This window comes from Salvelinus alpinus, chromosome 5, assembly GCF_045679555.1.
Source record: "Salvelinus alpinus chromosome 5, SLU_Salpinus.1, whole genome shotgun sequence".
In the NCBI taxonomy this organism is placed as follows: Eukaryota; Metazoa; Chordata; class Actinopteri; order Salmoniformes; family Salmonidae; genus Salvelinus; species Salvelinus alpinus.
This window is the reverse complement of record NC_092090.1, coordinates 103,303,025-103,324,223: the sequence shown is the minus strand read 5'-3', so window position 1 is coordinate 103,324,223 and position 21,199 is coordinate 103,303,025.

Sequence of the window (21,199 nt, the reverse complement as noted above, 5' to 3'; positions counted from 1 at the left end):
AAGTTGCAACATTGAAATACAGAAATAAACACTTTTCCAAAAACAAGCTCCAAATCATGTTGAAATACAGAAATAAACACTTTTCCATAAACAAGCTCTAAATCATGTTTGATGCATTCTGTAAGTGATTTTTTTTTCAGTACTGTTAAAACTGGATGATAGGAACACTGTGGACAGTTTTCAGCAAGTTGCAACATTGAAATACAGAAATAAACAGTTTTCCAAAAACAAGCTCCAAATCATGTTGAAATACAGAAATAAACACTTTTCCAAAAACAAGCTCCAAATCATGTTGAAATACAGAAATAAACACTTTTCCAAAAACAAGCTCCAAATCATGTTGAAATACAGAAATAAACACCTTTCCAAAAACAAGCTCTAAAATCATGTTGAAATATAGAAATAAACACTTTTCCAAAAACAAGCTCCAAATCATGTTGAAATACAGAAATAAACACCTTTCCAAAAACAAGCTCTAAAATCATGTTGAAATATAGAAATAAACACTTTTCCAAAAACAAGCTCCAAATCATGTTGAAATACAGAAATAAACACTTTTCCATAAACAAGCTCTAAATCATGTTGAAATACAGAAATAAACACTTTTCCAAAAACAAGCTCCAAATCATGTTGAAATACAGAAATAAACACTTTTCCATAAACAAGCTCTAAATCATGTTTGATGCACTCTGTAAGTGATTTTTTTTCAGTACTGTTTAATCAGGATGATAGGAACACTGTGGACAGTTTTCAGCAAGTTGCAACATTGAAATACAGAAATAAACACTTTTCCAAAAACAAACTCCAAATCATGTTGAAATACAGAAATAAACACTTTTCCATAAACAAGCTCTAAATCATGTTTGATGCACCTTGTAAGTGATTTTTTTTCTCCAGTACTGTTAAAACTGGATGATAGGAACACTGTGGACAGTTTTCAGCAAGTTGCAACATTGAAATACAGAAATAAACACCTTTCCAAAAACAAGCTCTAAAATCATGTTGAAATATAGAAATAAACACTTTTCCAAAAACAAGCTCCAAATCATGTTGAAATACAGAAATAAACACTTTTCCATAAACAAGCTCTAAATCATGTTTGATGCATTCTGTAAGTGATTTTTTTTCTCAGTACTGTTAAAACTGGATGATAGGAACACTGTGGACAGTTTTCAGCAAGTTGCAACATTGAAATACAGAAATAAACACTTTTCCAAAAATAAGCTCTAAATCATGTTGAAATACAGAAATAAACAGTTTTCCAAAAACAAGCTCCAAATCATGTTGAAATACAGAAATAAACACTTTTCCAAAAACAAGCTCCAAATCATGTTGAAATACAGAAATAAACACTTTTCCATAAACAAGCTCTAAATCATGTTTGATGCATTCTGTAAGTGATTTTTTTTCTCAGTACTGTTAAAACTGGATGATAGGAACACTGTGGACAGTTTTCAGCAAGTTGCAACATTGAAATACAGAAATAAACACTTTTCCAAAAACAAGCTCCAAATCATGTTGAAATACAGAAATAAACACTTTTCCATAAACAAGCTCTAAATCATGGTTGATGCATTCTGTAAGTGATTTCTTTTCTCAGTACTGTTAAAACTGGATGATAGGAACACTGTGGACAGTTTTCAGCAAGTTGCAACATTGAAATACAGAAATAAACACTTTTCCAAAAACAAACTCCAAATCATGTTGAAATACAGAAATAAACACTTTTCCATAAACAAGCTCTAAATCATGTTTGATGCACCTTGTAAGTGATTTTTTTTCTCCAGTACTGTTAAAACTGGATGATAGGAACACTGTGGACAGTTTTCAGCAAGTTGCAACATTGAAATACAGAAATAAACACTTTTCCAAAAACAAGCTCCAAATCATGTTGAAATATAGAAATAAACACTTTTCCAAAAACAAGCTCCAAATCATGTTGAAATACAGAAATAAACACTTTTCCATAAACAAGCTCTAAATCATGTTTGATGCACTCTGTAAGTGATTTTTTTTCAGTACTGTTTAATCAGGATGATAGGAACACTGTGGACAGTTTTCAGCAAGTTGCAACATTGAAATACAGAAATAAACACTTTTCCAAAAACAAACTCCAAATCATGTTGAAATACAGAAATAAACACTTTTCCATAAACAAGCTCTAAATCATGTTTGATGCACCTTGTAAGTGATTTTTTTTCTCCAGTACTGTTAAAACTGGATGATAGGAACACTGTGGACAGTTTTCAGCAAGTTGCAACATTGAAATACAGAAATAAACACCTTTCCAAAAACAAGCTCTAAAATCATGTTGAAATATAGAAATAAACACTTTTCCAAAAACAAGCTCCAAATCATGTTGAAATACAGAAATAAACACTTTTCCATAAACAAGCTCTAAATCATGTTTGATGCACTCTGTAAGTGATTTTTTTTCTCAGTACTGTTAAAACTGGATGATAGGAACACTGTGGACAGTTTTCAGCAAGTTGCAACATTGAAATACAGAAATAAACACTTTTCCAAAAATAAGCTCTAAATCATGTTGAAATACAGAAATAAACAGTTTTCCAAAAACAAGCTCCAAATCATGTTGAAATACAGAAATAAACACTTTTCCAAAAACAAGCTCCAAATCATGTTGAAATACAGAAATAAACACTTTTCCATAAACAAGCTCTAAATCATGTTTGATGCATTCTGTAAGTGATTTTTTTTCTCAGTACTGTTAAAACTGGATGATAGGAACACTGTGGACAGTTTTCAGCAAGTTGCAACATTGAAATACAGAAATAAACACTTTTCCAAAAACAAGCTCCAAATCATGTTGAAATACAGAAATAAACACTTTTCCATAAACAAGCTCTAAATCATGGTTGATGCATTCTGTAAGTGATTTCTTTTCTCAGTACTGTTAAAACTGGATGATAGGAACACTGTGGACAGTTTTCAGCAAGTTGCAACATTGAAATACAGAAATAAACACTTTTCCAAAAATAAGCTCTAAATCATGTTGAAATACAGAAATAAACAGTTTTCCAAAAACAAGCTCCAAATCATGTTGAAATACAGAAATAAACACTTTTCCAAAAACAAGCTCCAAATCATGTTGAAATACAGAAATAAACACTTTTCCAAAAACAAGGTCCAAATCATGTTGAAATACAGAAATAAACACTTTTCCAAAAACAAGCTCTAAATCATGTTGAAATACAGAAATAAACACTTTTCCATAAACAAGCTCTAAATCATGTTTGATGCACTCTGTAAGTGATTTTTTTTCAGTACTGTTTAATCAGGATGATAGGAACACTGTGGACAGTTTTCAGCAAGTTGCAACATTGAAATACAGAAATAAACACTTTTCCAAAAACAAACTCCAAATCATGTTGAAATACAGAAATAAACACTTTTCCATAAACAAGCTCTAAATCATGTTTGATGCACCTTGTAAGTGATTTTTTTTCTCCAGTACTGTTAAAACTGGATGATAGGAACACTGTGGACAGTTTTCAGCAAGTTGCAACATTGAAATACAGAAATAAACACCTTTCCAAAAACAAGCTCTAAAATCATGTTGAAATATAGAAATAAACACTTTTCCAAAAACAAGCTCCAAATCATGTTGAAATACAGAAATAAACACTTTTCCATAAACAAGCTCTAAATCATGTTTGATGCATTCTGTAAGTGATTTTTTTCTCTCAGTACTGTTAAAACTGGATGATAGGAACACTGTGGACAGTTTTCAGCAAGTTGCAACATTGAAATACAGAAATAAACACTTTTCCAAAAATAAGCTCTAAATCATGTTGAAATACAGAAATAAACAGTTTTCCAAAAACAAGCTCCAAATCATGTTGAAATACAGAAATAAACACTTTTCCAAAAACAAGCTCCAAATCATGTTGAAATACAGAAATAAACACTTTTCCATAAACAAGCTCTAAATCATGTTTGATGCATTCTGTAAGTGATTTTTTTTCTCAGTACTGTTAAAACTGGATGATAGGAACACTGTGGACAGTTTTCAGCAAGTTGCAACATTGAAATACAGAAATAAACACTTTTCCAAAAACAAGCTCCAAATCATGTTGAAATACAGAAATAAACACTTTTCCATAAACAAGCTCTAAATCATGTTTGATGCATTCTGTAAGTGATTTTTTTTTCAGTACTGTTAAAACTGGATGATAGGAACACTGTGGACAGTTTTCAGCAAGTTGCAACATTGAAATACAGAAATAAACAGTTTTCCAAAAACAAGCTCCAAATCATGTTGAAATACAGAAATAAACACTTTTCCAAAAACAAGCTCCAAATCATGTTGAAATACAGAAATAAACACTTTTCCAAAAACAAGCTCCAAATCATGTTGAAATACAGAAATAAACACCTTTCCAAAAACAAGCTCTAAAATCATGTTGAAATATAGAAATAAACACTTTTCCAAAAACAAGCTCCAAATCATGTTGAAATACAGAAATAAACACCTTTCCAAAAACAAGCTCTAAAATCATGTTGAAATATAGAAATAAACACTTTTCCAAAAACAAGCTCCAAATCATGTTGAAATACAGAAATAAACACTTTTCCATAAACAAGCTCTAAATCATGTTGAAATACAGAAATAAACACTTTTCCAAAAACAAGCTCCAAATCATGTTGAAATACAGAAATAAACACTTTTCCATAAACAAGCTCTAAATCATGTTTGATGCACTCTGTAAGTGATTTTTTTTCAGTACTGTTTAATCAGGATGATAGGAACACTGTGGACAGTTTTCAGCAAGTTGCAACATTGAAATACAGAAATAAACACTTTTCCAAAAACAAACTCCAAATCATGTTGAAATACAGAAATAAACACTTTTCCATAAACAAGCTCTAAATCATGTTTGATGCACCTTGTAAGTGATTTTTTTTCTCCAGTACTGTTAAAACTGGATGATAGGAACACTGTGGACAGTTTTCAGCAAGTTGCAACATTGAAATACAGAAATAAACACCTTTCCAAAAACAAGCTCTAAAATCATGTTGAAATATAGAAATAAACACTTTTCCAAAAACAAGCTCCAAATCATGTTGAAATACAGAAATAAACACTTTTCCATAAACAAGCTCTAAATCATGTTTGATGCATTCTGTAAGTGATTTTTTTTCTCAGTACTGTTAAAACTGGATGATAGGAACACTGTGGACAGTTTTCAGCAAGTTGCAACATTGAAATACAGAAATAAACACTTTTCCAAAAATAAGCTCTAAATCATGTTGAAATACAGAAATAAACAGTTTTCCAAAAACAAGCTCCAAATCATGTTGAAATACAGAAATAAACACTTTTCCAAAAACAAGCTCCAAATCATGTTGAAATACAGAAATAAACACTTTTCCATAAACAAGCTCTAAATCATGTTTGATGCATTCTGTAAGTGATTTTTTTTCTCAGTACTGTTAAAACTGGATGATAGGAACACTGTGGACAGTTTTCAGCAAGTTGCAACATTGAAATACAGAAATAAGCACTTTTCAAAAACAAGCTCCAAATCATGTTGAAATACAGAAATAAACACTTTTCCATAAACAAGCTCTAAATCATGGTTGATGCATTCTGTAAGTGAATTTTTTTCTCAGTACTGTTAAAACTGGATGATAGGAACACTGTGGACAGTTTTCAGCAAGTTGCAACATTGAAATACAGAAATAAACACTTTTCCAAAAACAAACTCCAAATCATGTTGAAATACAGAAATAAACACTTTTCCATAAACAAGCTCTAAATCATGTTTGATGCACCTTGTAAGTGATTTTTTTTCTCCAGTACTGTTAAAACTGGATGATAGGAACACTGTGGACAGTTTTCAGCAAGTTGCAACATTGAAATACAGAAATAAACACCTTTCCAAAAACAAGCTCTAAAATCATGTTGAAATATAGAAATAAACACTTTTCCAAAAACAAGCTCCAAATCATGTTGAAATACAGAAATAAACACTTTTCCATAAACAAGCTCTAAATCATGTTTGATGCATTCTGTAAGTGATTTTTTTTCCAGTACTGTTAAAACTGGATGATAGGAACACTGTGGACAGTTTTCAGCAAGTTGCAACATTGAAATACAGAAATAAACACTTTTCCAAAAATAAGCTCTAAATCATGTTGAAATACAGAAATAAACAGTTTTCCAAAAACAAGCTCCAAATCATGTTGAAATACAGAAATAAACACTTTTCCAAAAACAAGCTCTAAATCATGTTGAAATACAGAAATAAACACTTTTCCATAAACAAGCTCTAAATCATGTTTGATGCACTCTGTAAGTGATTTTTTTTTCAGTACTGTTTAATCAGGATGATAGGAACACTGTGGACAGTTTTCAGCAAGTTGCAACATTGAAATACAGAAATAAACACTTTTCCAAAAACAAGTTGAAATACAGAAATAAACACTTTTCCAAAAACAAGCTCTAAATAATGTTGAAATACAGAAATAAACACTTTTCCATAAACAAGCTCTAAATCATGTTTGATGCACTCTGTAAGTGATTTTTTTTCAGTACTGTTTAATCAGGATGATAGGACCACTGTGGACAGTTTTCAGCAAGTTGCAACATTGAAATACAGAAATAAACACTTTTCCAAAAACAAACTCCAAATCATGTTGAAATACAGAAATAAACACTTTTCCAAAAACAAGCTCTAAATCATGTTGAAATACAGAAATAAACACTTTTCCATAAACAAGCTCTAAATCATGTTTGATGCACTCTGTAAGTGAATTTTTTTCAGTACTGTTTAATCAGGATGATAGGAACACTGTGGACAGTTTTCAGCAAGTTGCAACATTGAAATACAGAAATAAACAGTTTTCCAAAAACAAGCTCTAAATCATGTTGAAATACAGAAATAAGCACTTTTCCAAAAACAAGCTCTAAATCATGTTGAAATACAGAAATAAACACTTTTCCAAAAACAAGCTCCAAATCATGTTGAAATACAGAAATAAACACTTTTCCAAAAACAAGCTCTAAATCATGTTGAAATACAGAAATAAACACTTTTCCATAAACAAGCTCTAAATCATGTTTGATGCACTCTGTAAGTGATTTTTTTTCAGTACTGTTTAATCAGGATGATAGGAACACTGTGGACAGTTTTCAGCAAGTTGCAACATTGAAATACAGAAATAAACAGTTTTCCAAAAACAAGCTCTAAATCATGTTGAAATACAGAAATAAGCACTTTTCAAAAACAAGCTCCAAATCATGTTGAAATACAGAAATAAACACTTTTCCAAAAACAAGCTCCAAATCATGTTGAAATACAGAAATAAACACTTTTCCAAAAACAAGCTCCAAATCATGTTGAAATACAGAAATAAACACTTTTCCATAAACAAGCTCTAAATCATGTTTGATGCACTCTGTAAGTGATTTTTTTTCAGTACTGTTTAATCAGGATGATAGGAACACTGTGGACAGTTTTCAGCAAGTTGCAACATTGAAATACAGAAATAAACACTTTTCCAAAAACAAACTCCAAATCATGTTGAAATACAGAAATAAACACTTTTCCATAAACAAGCTCTAAATCATGTTTGATGCACCTTGTAAGTGATTTTTTTTCTCCAGTACTGTTAAAACTGGATGATAGGAACACTGTGGACAGTTTTCAGCAAGTTGCAACATTGAAATACAGAAATAAACACCTTTCCAAAAACAAGCTCTAAAATCATGTTGAAATATAGAAATAAACACTTTTCCAAAAACAAGCTCCAAATCATGTTGAAATACAGAAATAAACACTTTTCCATAAACAAGCTCTAAATCATGTTTGATGCATTCTGTAAGTGATTTTTTTTCTCAGTACTGTTAAAACTGGAAGATAGGAACACTGTGGACAGTTTTCAGCAAGTTGCAACATTGAAATACAGAAATAAACACTTTTCCAAAAATAAGCTCTAAATCATGTTGAAATACAGAAATAAACAGTTTTCCAAAAACAAGCTCCAAATCATGTTGAAATACAGAAATAAACACTTTTCCAAAAACAAGCTCCAAATCATGTTGAAATACAGAAATAAACACTTTTCCATAAACAAGCTCTAAATCATGTTTGATGCATTCTGTAAGTGATTTTTTTTCTCAGTACTGTTAAAACTGGATGATAGGAACACTGTGGACAGTTTTCAGCAAGTTGCAACATTGAAATACAGAAATAAACACTTTTCCAAAAACAAGCTCCAAATCATGTTGAAATACAGAAATAAACACTTTTCCATAAACAAGCTCTAAATCATGTTTGATGCATTCTGTAAGTGATTTTTTTTTCAGTACTGTTAAAACTGGATGATAGGAACACTGTGGACAGTTTTCAGCAAGTTGCAACATTGAAATACAGAAATAAACACTTTTCCAAAAACAAGCTCCAAATCATGTTGAAATACAGAAATAAACACTTTTCCAAAAACAAGCTCCAAATCATGTTGAAATACAGAAATAAACACTTTTCCAAAAACAAGCTCCAAATCATGTTGAAATACAGAAATAAACACCTTTCCAAAAACAAGCTCTAAAATCATGTTGAAATATAGAAATAAACACTTTTCCAAAAACAAGCTCCAAATCATGTTGAAATACAGAAATAAACACTTTTCCATAAACAAGCTCTAAATCATGTTGAAATACAGAAATAAACACTTTTCCAAAAACAAGCTCCAAATCATGTTGAAATACAGAAATAAACACTTTTCCATAAACAAGCTCTAAATCATGTTGAAATACAGAAATAAACACTTTTCCAAAAACAAGCTCCAAATCATGTTGAAATACAGAAATAAACACTTTTCCATAAACAAGCTCTAAATCATGTTTGATGCATTCTGTAAGTGATTTTTTTTCAGTACTGTTAAAACTGGATGATAGGAACACTGTGGACAGTTTTCAGCAAGTTGCAACATTGAAATACAGAAATAAACACTTTTCCAAAAATAAGCTCTAAATCATGTTGAAATACAGAAATAAACAGTTTTCCAAAAACAAGCTCTAAATCATGTTTGATGCACCTTGTAAGTGATTTTTTTTCAGTACTGTTTAATCAGGATGATAGGAACACTGTGGACAGTTTTCAGCAAGTTGCAACATTGAAATACAGAAATAAACACTTTTCCAAAAACAAACTCCAAATCATGTTGAAATACAGAAATAAACACTTTTCCATAAACAAGCTCTAAATCATGTTTGATGCACCTTGTAAGTGATTTTTTTTCTCCAGTACTGTTAAAACTGGATGATAGGAACACTGTGGACAGTTTTCAGCAAGTTGCAAGATTGAAATACAGAAATAAACACCTTTCCAAAAACAAGCTCTAAAATCATGTTGAAATATAGAAATAAACACTTTTCCAAAAACAAGCTCCAAATCATGTTGAAATACAGAAATAAACACTTTTCCAAAAACAAGCTCCAAATCATGTTGAAATACAGAAATAAACACTTTTCCATAAACAAGCTCTAAATCATGTTTGATGCATTCTGTAAGTGATTTTTTTTTCAGTACTGTTAAAACTGGATGATAGGAACACTGTGGACAGTTTTCAGCAAGTTGCAACATTGAAATACAGAAATAAACAGTTTTCCAAAAACAAGCTCCAAATCATGTTGAAATACAGAAATAAACAGTTTTCCAAAAACAAGCTCCAAATCATGTTGAAATACAGAAATAAACACTTTTCCAAAAACAAGCTCCAAATCATGTTGAAATACAGAAATAAACACTTTTCCAAAAACAAGCTCCAAATCATGTTGAAATACAGAAATAAACACCTTTCCAAAAACAAGCTCTAAAATCATGTTGAAATATAGAAATAAACACTTTTCCAAAAACAAGCTCCAAATCATGTTGAAATACAGAAATAAACACCTTTCCAAAAACAAGCTCTAAAATCATGTTGAAATATAGAAATAAACACTTTTCCAAAAACAAGCTCCAAATCATGTTGAAATACAGAAATAAACACTTTTCCATAAACAAGCTCTAAATCATGTTGAAATACAGAAATAAACACTTTTCCAAAAACAAGCTCCAAATCATGTTGAAATACAGAAATAAACACTTTTCCATAAACAAGCTCTAAATCATGTTTGATGCATTCTGTAAGTGATTTTTTTTCAGTACTGTTAAAACTGGATGATAGGAACACTGTGGACAGTTTTCAGCAAGTTGCAACATTGAAATACAGAAATAAACACTTTTCCAAAAACAAACTCCAAATCATGTTGAAATACAGAAATAAACACTTTTCCATAAACAAGCTCTAAATCATGTTTGATGCACCTTGTAAGTGATTTTTTTTCTCCAGTACTGTTAAAACTGGATGATAGGAACACTGTGGACAGTTTTCAGCAAGTTGCAAGATTGAAATACAGAAATAAACACCTTTCCAAAAACAAGCTCTAAAATCATGTTGAAATATAGAAATAAACACTTTTCCAAAAACAAGCTCCAAATCATGTTGAAATACAGAAATAAACACTTTTCCAAAAACAAGCTCCAAATCATGTTGAAATACAGAAATAAACACTTTTCCATAAACAAGCTCTAAATCATGTTTGATGCATTCTGTAAGTGATTTTTTTTTCAGTACTGTTAAAACTGGATGATAGGAACACTGTGGACAGTTTTCAGCAAGTTGCAACATTGAAATACAGAAATAAACAGTTTTCCAAAAACAAGCTCCAAATCATGTTGAAATACAGAAATAAACAGTTTTCCAAAAACAAGCTCCAAATCATGTTGAAATACAGAAATAAACACTTTTCCAAAAACAAGCTCCAAATCATGTTGAAATACAGAAATAAACACTTTTCCAAAAACAAGCTCCAAATCATGTTGAAATACAGAAATAAACACCTTTCCAAAAACAAGCTCTAAATCATGTTGAAATACAGAAATAAACACTTTTCCAAAAACAAGCTCCAAATCATGTTGAAATACAGAAATAAACACCTTTCCAAAAACAAGCTCTAAAATCATGTTGAAATATAGAAATAAACACTTTTCCAAAAACAAGCTCCAAATCATGTTGAAATACAGAAATAAACACTTTTCCATAAACAAGCTCTAAATCATGTTGAAATACAGAAATAAACACTTTTCCAAAAACAAGCTCCAAATCATGTTGAAATACAGAAATAAACACTTTTCCATAAACAAGCTCTAAATCATGTTTGATGCATTCTGTAAGTGAATTTTTTTTCAGTACTGTTTAATCAGGATGATAGGAACACTGTGGACAGTTTTCAGCAAGTTGCAACATTGAAATACAGAAATAAACACTTTTCCAAAAATAAGCTCTAAATCATGTTGAAATACAGAAATAAACAGTTTTCCAAAAACAAGCTCCAAATCATGTTGAAATACAGAAATAAACACTTTTCCAAAAACAAGCTCCAAATCATGTTGAAATACAGAAATAAACACTTTTCCATAAACAAGCTCTAAATCATGTTTGATGCATTCTGTAAGTGATTTTTTTTCTCAGTACTGTTAAAACTGGATGATAGGAACACTGTGGACAGTTTTCAGCAAGTTGCAACATTGAAATACAGAAATAAACACTTTTCCAAAAACAAGCTCTAAATCATGTTTGATGCACTCTGTAAGTGATTTTTTTTCAGTACTGTTTAATCAGGATGATAGGAACACTGTGGACAGTTTTCAGCAAGTTGCAACATTGAAATACAGAAATAAACACTTTTCCAAAAATAAGCTCTAAATCATGTTGAAATACAGAAATAAACAGTTTTCCAAAAACAAGCTCCAAATCATGTTGAAATACAGAAATAAACACTTTTCCAAAAACAAGCTCCAAATCATGTTGAAATACAGAAATAAACACTTTTCCAAAAACAAGCTCCAAATCATGTTGAAATACAGAAATAAACACTTTTCCAAAAACAAGCTCTAAATCATGTTGAAATACAGAAATAAACACTTTTCCATAAACAAGCTCTAAATCATGTTTGATGCACTCTGTAAGTGATTTTTTTTCAGTACTGTTTAATCAGGATGATAGGAACACTGTGGACAGTTTTCAGCAAGTTGCAACATTGAAATACAGAAATAAACACTTTTCCAAAAACAAACTCCAAATCATGTTGAAATACAGAAATAAACACTTTTCCATAAACAAGCTCTAAATCATGTTTGATGCATTCTGTAAGTGATTTTTTTTTCAGTACTGTTAAAACTGGATGATAGGAACACTGTGGACAGTTTTCAGCAAGTTGCAACATTGAAATACAGAAATAAACAGTTTTCCAAAAACAAGCTCCAAATCATGTTGAAATACAGAAATAAACACTTTTCCAAAAACAAGCTCCAAATCATGTTGAAATACAGAAATAAACACTTTTCCAAAAACAAGCTCCAAATCATGTTGAAATACAGAAATAAACACCTTTCCAAAAACAAGCTCTAAAATCATGTTGAAATATAGAAATAAACACTTTTCCAAAAACAAGCTCCAAATCATGTTGAAATACAGAAATAAACACCTTTCCAAAAACAAGCTCTAAAATCATGTTGAAATATAGAAATAAACACTTTTCCAAAAACAAGCTCCAAATCATGTTGAAATACAGAAATAAACACTTTTCCATAAACAAGCTCTAAATCATGTTGAAATACAGAAATAAACACTTTTCCAAAAACAAGCTCCAAATCATGTTGAAATACAGAAATAAACACTTTTCCATAAACAAGCTCTAAATCATGTTTGATGCATTCTGTAAGTGATTTTTTTTCAGTACTGTTAAAACTGGATGATAGGAACACTGTGGACAGTTTTCAGCAAGTTGCAACATTGAAATACAGAAATAAACACTTTTCCAAAAATAAGCTCTAAATCATGTTGAAATACAGAAATAAACAGTTTTCCAAAAACAAGCTCCAAATCATGTTGAAATACAGAAATAAACACTTTTCCAAAAACAAGCTCCAAATCATGTTGAAATACAGAAATAAACACTTTTCCATAAACAAGCTCTAAATCATGTTTGATGCATTCTGTAAGTGATTTTTTTTCTCAGTACTGTTAAAACTGGATGATAGGAACACTGTGGACAGTTTTCAGCAAGTTGCAACATTGAAATACAGAAATAAACACTTTTCCAAAAACAAGCTCTAAATCATGTTGAAATACAGAAATAAACACTTTTCCATAAACAAGCTCTAAATCATGTTTGATGCACTCTGTAAGTGATTTTTTTTCAGTACTGTTTAATCAGGATGATAGGAACACTGTGGACAGTTTTCAGCAAGTTGCAACATTGAAATACAGAAATAAACACTTTTCCAAAAACAAACTCCAAATCATGTTGAAATACAGAAATAAACACTTTTCCATAAACAAGCTCTAAATCATGTTTGATGCACCTTGTAAGTGATTTTTTTTCTCCAGTACTGTTAAAACTGGATGATAGGAACACTGTGGACAGTTTTCAGCAAGTTGCAAGATTGAAATACAGAAATAAACACCTTTCCAAAAACAAGCTCTAAAATCATGTTGAAATATAGAAATAAACACTTTTCCAAAAACAAGCTCCAAATCATGTTGAAATACAGAAATAAACACTTTTCCAAAAACAAGCTCCAAATCATGTTGAAATACAGAAATAAACACTTTTCCATAAACAAGCTCTAAATCATGTTTGATGCATTCTGTAAGTGATTTTTTTTTCAGTACTGTTAAAACTGGATGATAGGAACACTGTGGACAGTTTTCAGCAAGTTGCAACATTGAAATACAGAAATAAACAGTTTTCCAAAAACAAGCTCCAAATCATGTTGAAATACAGAAATAAACAGTTTTCCAAAAACAAGCTCCAAATCATGTTGAAATACAGAAATAAACACTTTTCCAAAAACAAGCTCCAAATCATGTTGAAATACAGAAATAAACACTTTTCCAAAAACAAGCTCCAAATCATGTTGAAATACAGAAATAAACACCTTTCCAAAAACAAGCTCTAAAATCATGTTGAAATATAGAAATAAACACTTTTCCAAAAACAAGCTCCAAATCATGTTGAAATACAGAAATAAACACCTTTCCAAAAACAAGCTCTAAAATCATGTTGAAATATAGAAATAAACACTTTTCCAAAAACAAGCTCCAAATCATGTTGAAATACAGAAATAAACACTTTTCCATAAACAAGCTCTAAATCATGTTTGATGCATTCTGTAAGTGATTTTTTTTCAGTACTGTTAAAACTGGATGATAGGAACACTGTGGACAGTTTTCAGCAAGTTGCAACATTGAAATACAGAAATAAACACTTTTCCAAAAATAAGCTCTAAATCATGTTGAAATACAGAAATAAACAGTTTTCCAAAAACAAGCTCCAAATCATGTTGAAATACAGAAATAAACACTTTTCCAAAAACAAGCTCCAAATCATGTTGAAATACAGAAATAAACACTTTTCCATAAACAAGCTCTAAATCATGTTTGATGCATTCTGTAAGTGATTTTTTTTCTCAGTACTGTTAAAACTGGATGATAGGAACACTGTGGACAGTTTTCAGCAAGTTGCAACATTGAAATACAGAAATAAACACTTTTCCAAAAACAAGCTCTAAATCATGTTGAAATACAGAAATAAACACTTTTCCATAAACAAGCTCTAAATCATGTTTGATGCACTCTGTAAGTGATTTTTTTTCAGTACTGTTTAATCAGGATGATAGGAACACTGTGGACAGTTTTCAGCAAGTTGCAACATTGAAATACAGAAATAAACACTTTTCCAAAAACAAACTCCAAATCATGTTGAAATACAGAAATAAACACTTTTCCATAAACAAGCTCTAAATCATGTTTGATGCACCTTGTAAGTGATTTTTTTTCTCCAGTACTGTTAAAACTGGATGATAGGAACACTGTGGACAGTTTTCAGCAAGTTGCAAGATTGAAATACAGAAATAAACACCTTTCCAAAAACAAGCTCTAAAATCATGTTGAAATACAGAAATAAACACTTTTCCAAAAACAAGCTCTAAATCATGTTGAAATACAGAAAAAAACACTTTTCCAAAAACAAGCTCCAAATCATGTTGAAATACAGAAATAAACACTTTTCCTTAAACAACCTCTAAATCATGTTTGATGCACTCTGTAAGTGATTTTTTTTCAGTACTGTTAAAACTGGATGATAGGAACACTGTGGACAGTTTTCAGCAAGTTGCAACATTGAAATACAGAAATAAACACTTTTCCATAAACAAGCTCCAAATCATGTTGAAATACAGAAATAAACACTTTTCCAAAAACAAGCTCCAAATCATGTTGAAATACAGAAATAAACACTTTTCCAAAAACAAGCTCCAAATCATGTTGAAATACAGAAATAAACACTTTTCCATAAACAAGCTCTAAATCATGTTTGATGCATTCTGTAAGTGATTTTTTTTCTCAGTACTGTTAAAACTGGATGATAGGAACACTGTGGACAGTTTTCAGCAAGTTGCAACATTGAAATACAGAAATAAACACTTTTCCAAAAACAAGCTCTAAATCATGTTGAAATACAGAAATAAACACTTTTCCATAAACAAGCTCTAAATCATGTTTGATGCACTCTGTAAGTGATTTTTTTTCCAGTACTGTTTAATCAGGATGATAGGAACACTGTGGACAGTTTTCAGCAAGTTGCAACATTGAAATACAGAAATAAACACTTTTCCAAAAACAAACTCCAAATCATGTTGAAATACAGAAATAAACACTTTTCCATAAACAAGCTCTAAATCATGTTTGATGCACCTTGTAAGTGATTTTTTTTCTCCAGTACTGTTAAAACTGGATGATAGGAACACTGTGGACAGTTTTCAGCAAGTTGCAAGATTGAAATACAGAAATAAACACCTTTCCAAAAACAAGCTCTAAATCATGTTGAAATATAGAAATAAACACTTTTCCAAAAACAAGCTCCAAATCATGTTGAAATACAGAAATAAACACTTTTCCAAAAACAAGCTCCAAATCATGTTGAAATACAGAAATAAACACTTTTCCAAAAACAAGCTCTAAATCATGTTTGATGCACTCTGTAAGTGATTTTTTTTTCAGTACTGTTAAAACTGGATGATAGGAACACTGTGGACAGTTTTCAGCAAGTTGCAACATTGAAATACAGAAATAAACAGTTTTCCAAAAACAAGCTCCAAATCATGTTGAAATACAGAAATAAACACTTTTCCAAAAACAAGCTCCAAATCATGTTGAAATACAGAAATAAACACTTTTCCAAAAACAAGCTCCAAATCATGTTGAAATACAGAAATAAACACCTTTCCAAAAACAAGCTCTAAAATCATGTTGAAATATAGAAATAAACACTTTTCCAAAAACAAGCTCCAAATCATGTTGAAATACAGAAATAAACACCTTTCCAAAAACAAGCTCTAAAATCATGTTGAAATATAGAAATAAACACTTTTCCAAAAACAAGCTCCAAATCATGTTGAAATACAGAAATAAACACTTTTCCATAAACAAGCTCTAAATCATGTTTGATGCATTCTGTAAGTGATTTTTTTTCAGTACTGTTAAAACTGGATGATAGGAACACTGTGGACAGTTTTCAGCAAGTTGCAACATTGAAATACAGAAATAAACACTTTTCCAAAAAGTTTTCCAAAAACAAGCTCCAAATCATGTTGAAATACAGAAATAAACACTTTTCCAAAAACAAGCTCCAAATCATGTTGAAATACAGAAATAAACACTTTTCCAAAAACAAGCTCCAAATCATGTTGAAATACAGAAATAAACACTTTTCCATAAACAAGCTCTAAATCATGTTTGATGCATTCTGTAAGTGATTTTTTTTCTCAGTACTGTTAAAACTGGATGATAGGAACACTGTGGACAGTTTTCAGCAAGTTGCAACATTGAAATACAGAAATAAACACTTTTCCAAAAACAAACTCCAAATCATGTTGAAATACAGAAATAAACACTTTTCCATAAACAAGCTCTAAATCATGTTTGATGCACCTTGTAAGTGATTTTTTTTCTCCAGTACTGTTAAAACTGGATGATAGGAACACTGTGGACAGTTTTCAGCAAGTTGCAACATTGAAATACAGAAATAAACACCTTTCCAAAAACAAGCTCTAAAATCATGTTGAAATATAGAAATAAACACTTTTCCAAAAACAAGCTCCAAATCATGTTGAAATACAGAAATAAACACTTTTCCATAAACAAGCTCTAAATCATGTTTGATGCATTCTGTAAGTGATTTTTTTTTCAGTGCTGTTAAAACTGGATGATAGGAACACTGTGGACAGTTTTCAGCAAGTTGCAACATTGAAATACAGAAATAAACACTTTTCCAAAAATAAGCTCTAAATCATGTTGAAATACAGAAATAAACACTTTTCCAAAAACAAGCTCCAAATCATGTTGAAATACAGAAATAAGCACTTTTCAAAAACAAGCTCCAAATCATGTTGAAATACAGAAATAAACACTTTTCCATAGACAAGCTCTAAATCATGTTTGATGCACTCTGTAAGTGATTTTTTTTCAGTACTGTTTAATCAGGATGATAGGAACACTGTGGACAGTTTTCAGCAAGTTGCAACATTGAAATACAGAAATAAACACTTTTCCAAAAACAAGCTCCAAATCATGTTGAAATACAGAAATAAACACTTTTCCATAAACAAGCTCTAAATCATGTTTGATGCACTCTGTAAGTGATTTTTTTTCAGTACTGTTTAATCAGGATGATAGGAACACTGTGGACAGTTTTCAGCAAGTTGCAACATTGAAATACAGAAATAAACACCTTTCCAAAAACAAGCTCTAAAATCATGTTGAAATATAGAAATAAACACTTTTCCAAAAACAAGCTCCAAATCATGTTGAAATACAGAAATAAACACTTTTCCATAAACAAGCTCTAAATCATGTTTGATGCACTCTGTAAGTGATTTTTTTCTCTCAGTACTGTTAAAACTGGATGATAGGAACACTGTGGACAGTTTTCAGCAAGTTGCAACATTGAAATACAGAAATAAACACTTTTCCAAAAACAAGCTCCAAATCATGTTGAAATACAGAAATAAACACTTTTCCAAAAACAAGCTCCAAATCATGTTGAAATACAGAAATAAACACTTTTCCAAAAACAAGCTCTAAATCATGTTGAAATACAGAAATAAACACTTTTCCATAAACAAGCTCTAAATCATGTTTGATGCACTCTGTAAGTGATTTTTTTTCAGTACTGTTTAATCAGGATGATAGGAACACTGTGGACAGTTTTCAGCAAGTTGCAACATTGAAATACAGAAATAAACACTTTTCCAAAAACAAACTCCAAATCATGTTGAAATACAGAAATAAACACTTTTCCATAAACAAGCTCTAAATCATGTTTGATGCACCTTGTAAGTGATTTTTTTTCTCCAGTACTGTTAAAACTGGATGATAGGAACACTGTGGACAGTTTTCAGCAAGTTGCAAGATTGAAATACAGAAATAAACACCTTTCCAAAAACAAGCTCTAAAATCATGTTGAAATATAGAAATAAACACTTTTCCAAAAACAAGCTCCAAATCATGTTGAAATACAGAAATAAACACTTTTCCATAAACAAGCTCTAAATCATGTTTGATGCATTCTGTAAGTGATTTTTTTCTTCAGTACTGTTAAAACTGGATGATAGGAACACTGTGGACAGTTTTCAGCAAGTTGCAACATTGAAATACAGAAATAAACACTTTTCCAAAAATAAGCTCTAAATCATGTTGAAATACAGAAATAAACAGTTTTCCAAAAACAAGCTCCAAATCATGTTGAAATACAGAAATAAACACTTTTCCAAAAACAAGCTCCAAATCATGTTGAAATACAGAAATAAACACTTTTCCAAAAACAAGCTCCAAATCATGTTGAAATACAGAAATAAACACTTTTCCAAAAACAAGCTCCAAATCATGTTGAAATACAGAAATAAACACTTTTCCATAAACAAGCTCTAAATCATGTTTGATGCATTCTGTAAGTGATTTTTTTTCTCAGTACTGTTAAAACTGGATGATAGGAACACTGTGGACAGTTTTCAGCAAGTTGCAACATTGAAATACAGAAATAAACACTTTTCCAAAAACAAACTCCAAATCATGTTGAAATACAGAAATAAACACTTTTCCATAAAAAGCTCTAAATCATGTTTGATGCACCTTGTAAGTGATTTTTTTTCTCCAGTACTGTTAAAACTGGATGATAGGAACACTGTGGACAGTTTTCAGCAAGTTGCAACATTGAAATACAGAAATAAACACCTTTCCAAAAACAAGCTCTAAAATCATGTTGAAATATAGAAATAAACACTTTTCCAAAAACAAGCTCCAAATCATGTTGAAATACAGAAATAAACACTTTTCCATAAACAAGCTCTAAATCATGTTTGATGCATTCTGTAAGTGATTTTTTTTCCAGTACTGTTAAAACTGGATGATAGGAACACTGTGGACAGTTTTCAGCAAGTTGCAACATTGAAATACAGAAATAAACACTTTTCCAAAAACAAACTCCAAATCATGTTGAAATACAGAAATAAACACTTTTCCATAAACAAGCTCTAAATCATGTTTGATGCACCTTGTAAGTGATTTTTTTTCTCCAGTACTGTTAAAACTGGATGATAGGAACACTGTGGACAGTTTTCAGCAAGTTGCAACATTGAAATACAGAAATAAACACCTTTCCAAAAACAAACTCTAAAATCATGTTGAAATATAGAAATAAACACTTTTCCAAAAACAAGCTCCAAATCATGTTGAAATACAGAAATAAACACTTTTCCATAAACAAGCTCTAAATCATGTTTGATGCATTCTGTAAGTGATTTTTTTTTCAGTACTGTTAAAACTGGATGATAGGAACACTGTGGACAGTTTTCAGCAAGTTGCAACATTGAAATACAGAAATAAACACTTTTCCAAAAATAAGCTCTAAATCATGTTGAAATACAGAAATAAACAGTTTTCCAAAAACAAGCTCCAAATCATGTTGAAATACAGAAATAAACACTTTTCCAAAAACAAGCTCCAAATCATGTTGAAATACAGAAATAAACACTTTTCTAATAAACAAGCTCTAAATCATGTTTGATGCACTCTGTAAGTAATTTTTTTTTCAGTACTGTTAAAACTGGATGATAGGAACACTGTGGATAGTTTTTAGCAAGTTGCAACATTGAAATACAGAAATAAACACTTTTCCATAAACAAGCTCTAAATCATGTTGAAATACAGAAAAAAACACTTTTCCAAAAACAAGCTCCAAATCATGTTGAAATACAGAAATAAACACTTTTCCATAAACAAGCTCTAAATCATGTTTGATGCACTCTGTAAGTGATTATTTTTCAGTACTGTTAAAACTGGATGATAGGAACACTGTGGACAGTTTTCAGCAAGTTGCAACATTGAAATACAGAAATAAACACTTTTCCAAAAACAAGCTCTAAATCATGTTGAAATACAGAAAAAAACACTTTTCCAAAAACAAGCTCCAAATCATGTTGAAATACAGAAATAAACACTTTTCCTTAAACAAGCTCTAAATCATGTTTGATGCATTCTGTAAGTGATTTTTTTTCAGTACTGTTAAAACTGGATGATAGGAACACTGTGGACAGTTTTCAGCAAGTTGCAACATTGAAATACAGAAATAAACACTTTTCCAAAAACAAGCTCTAAATCATGTTGAAATACAGAAAAAAACACTTTTCCAAAAACAAGCTCCAAATCATGTTGAAATACAGAAATAAACACTTTTCCTTAAACAACCTCTAAATCATGTTTGATGCACTCTGTAAGTGATTTTTTTTCAGTACTGTTAAAACTGGATGATAGGAACACTGTGGACAGTTTTCAGCAAGTTGCAACATTGAAATACAGAAATAAACACTTTTCCATAAACAAGCTCCAAATCATGTTGAAATACAGAAATAAACACTTTTCCAAAAACAAGCTCCAAATCATGTTGAAATACAGAAATAAACACTTTTCTAATAAACAAGCTCTAAATCATGTTTGATGCACTCTGTAAGTAAATTTTTTTTCAGTACTGTTAAAACTGGATGATAGGAACACTGTGGATAGTTTTTAG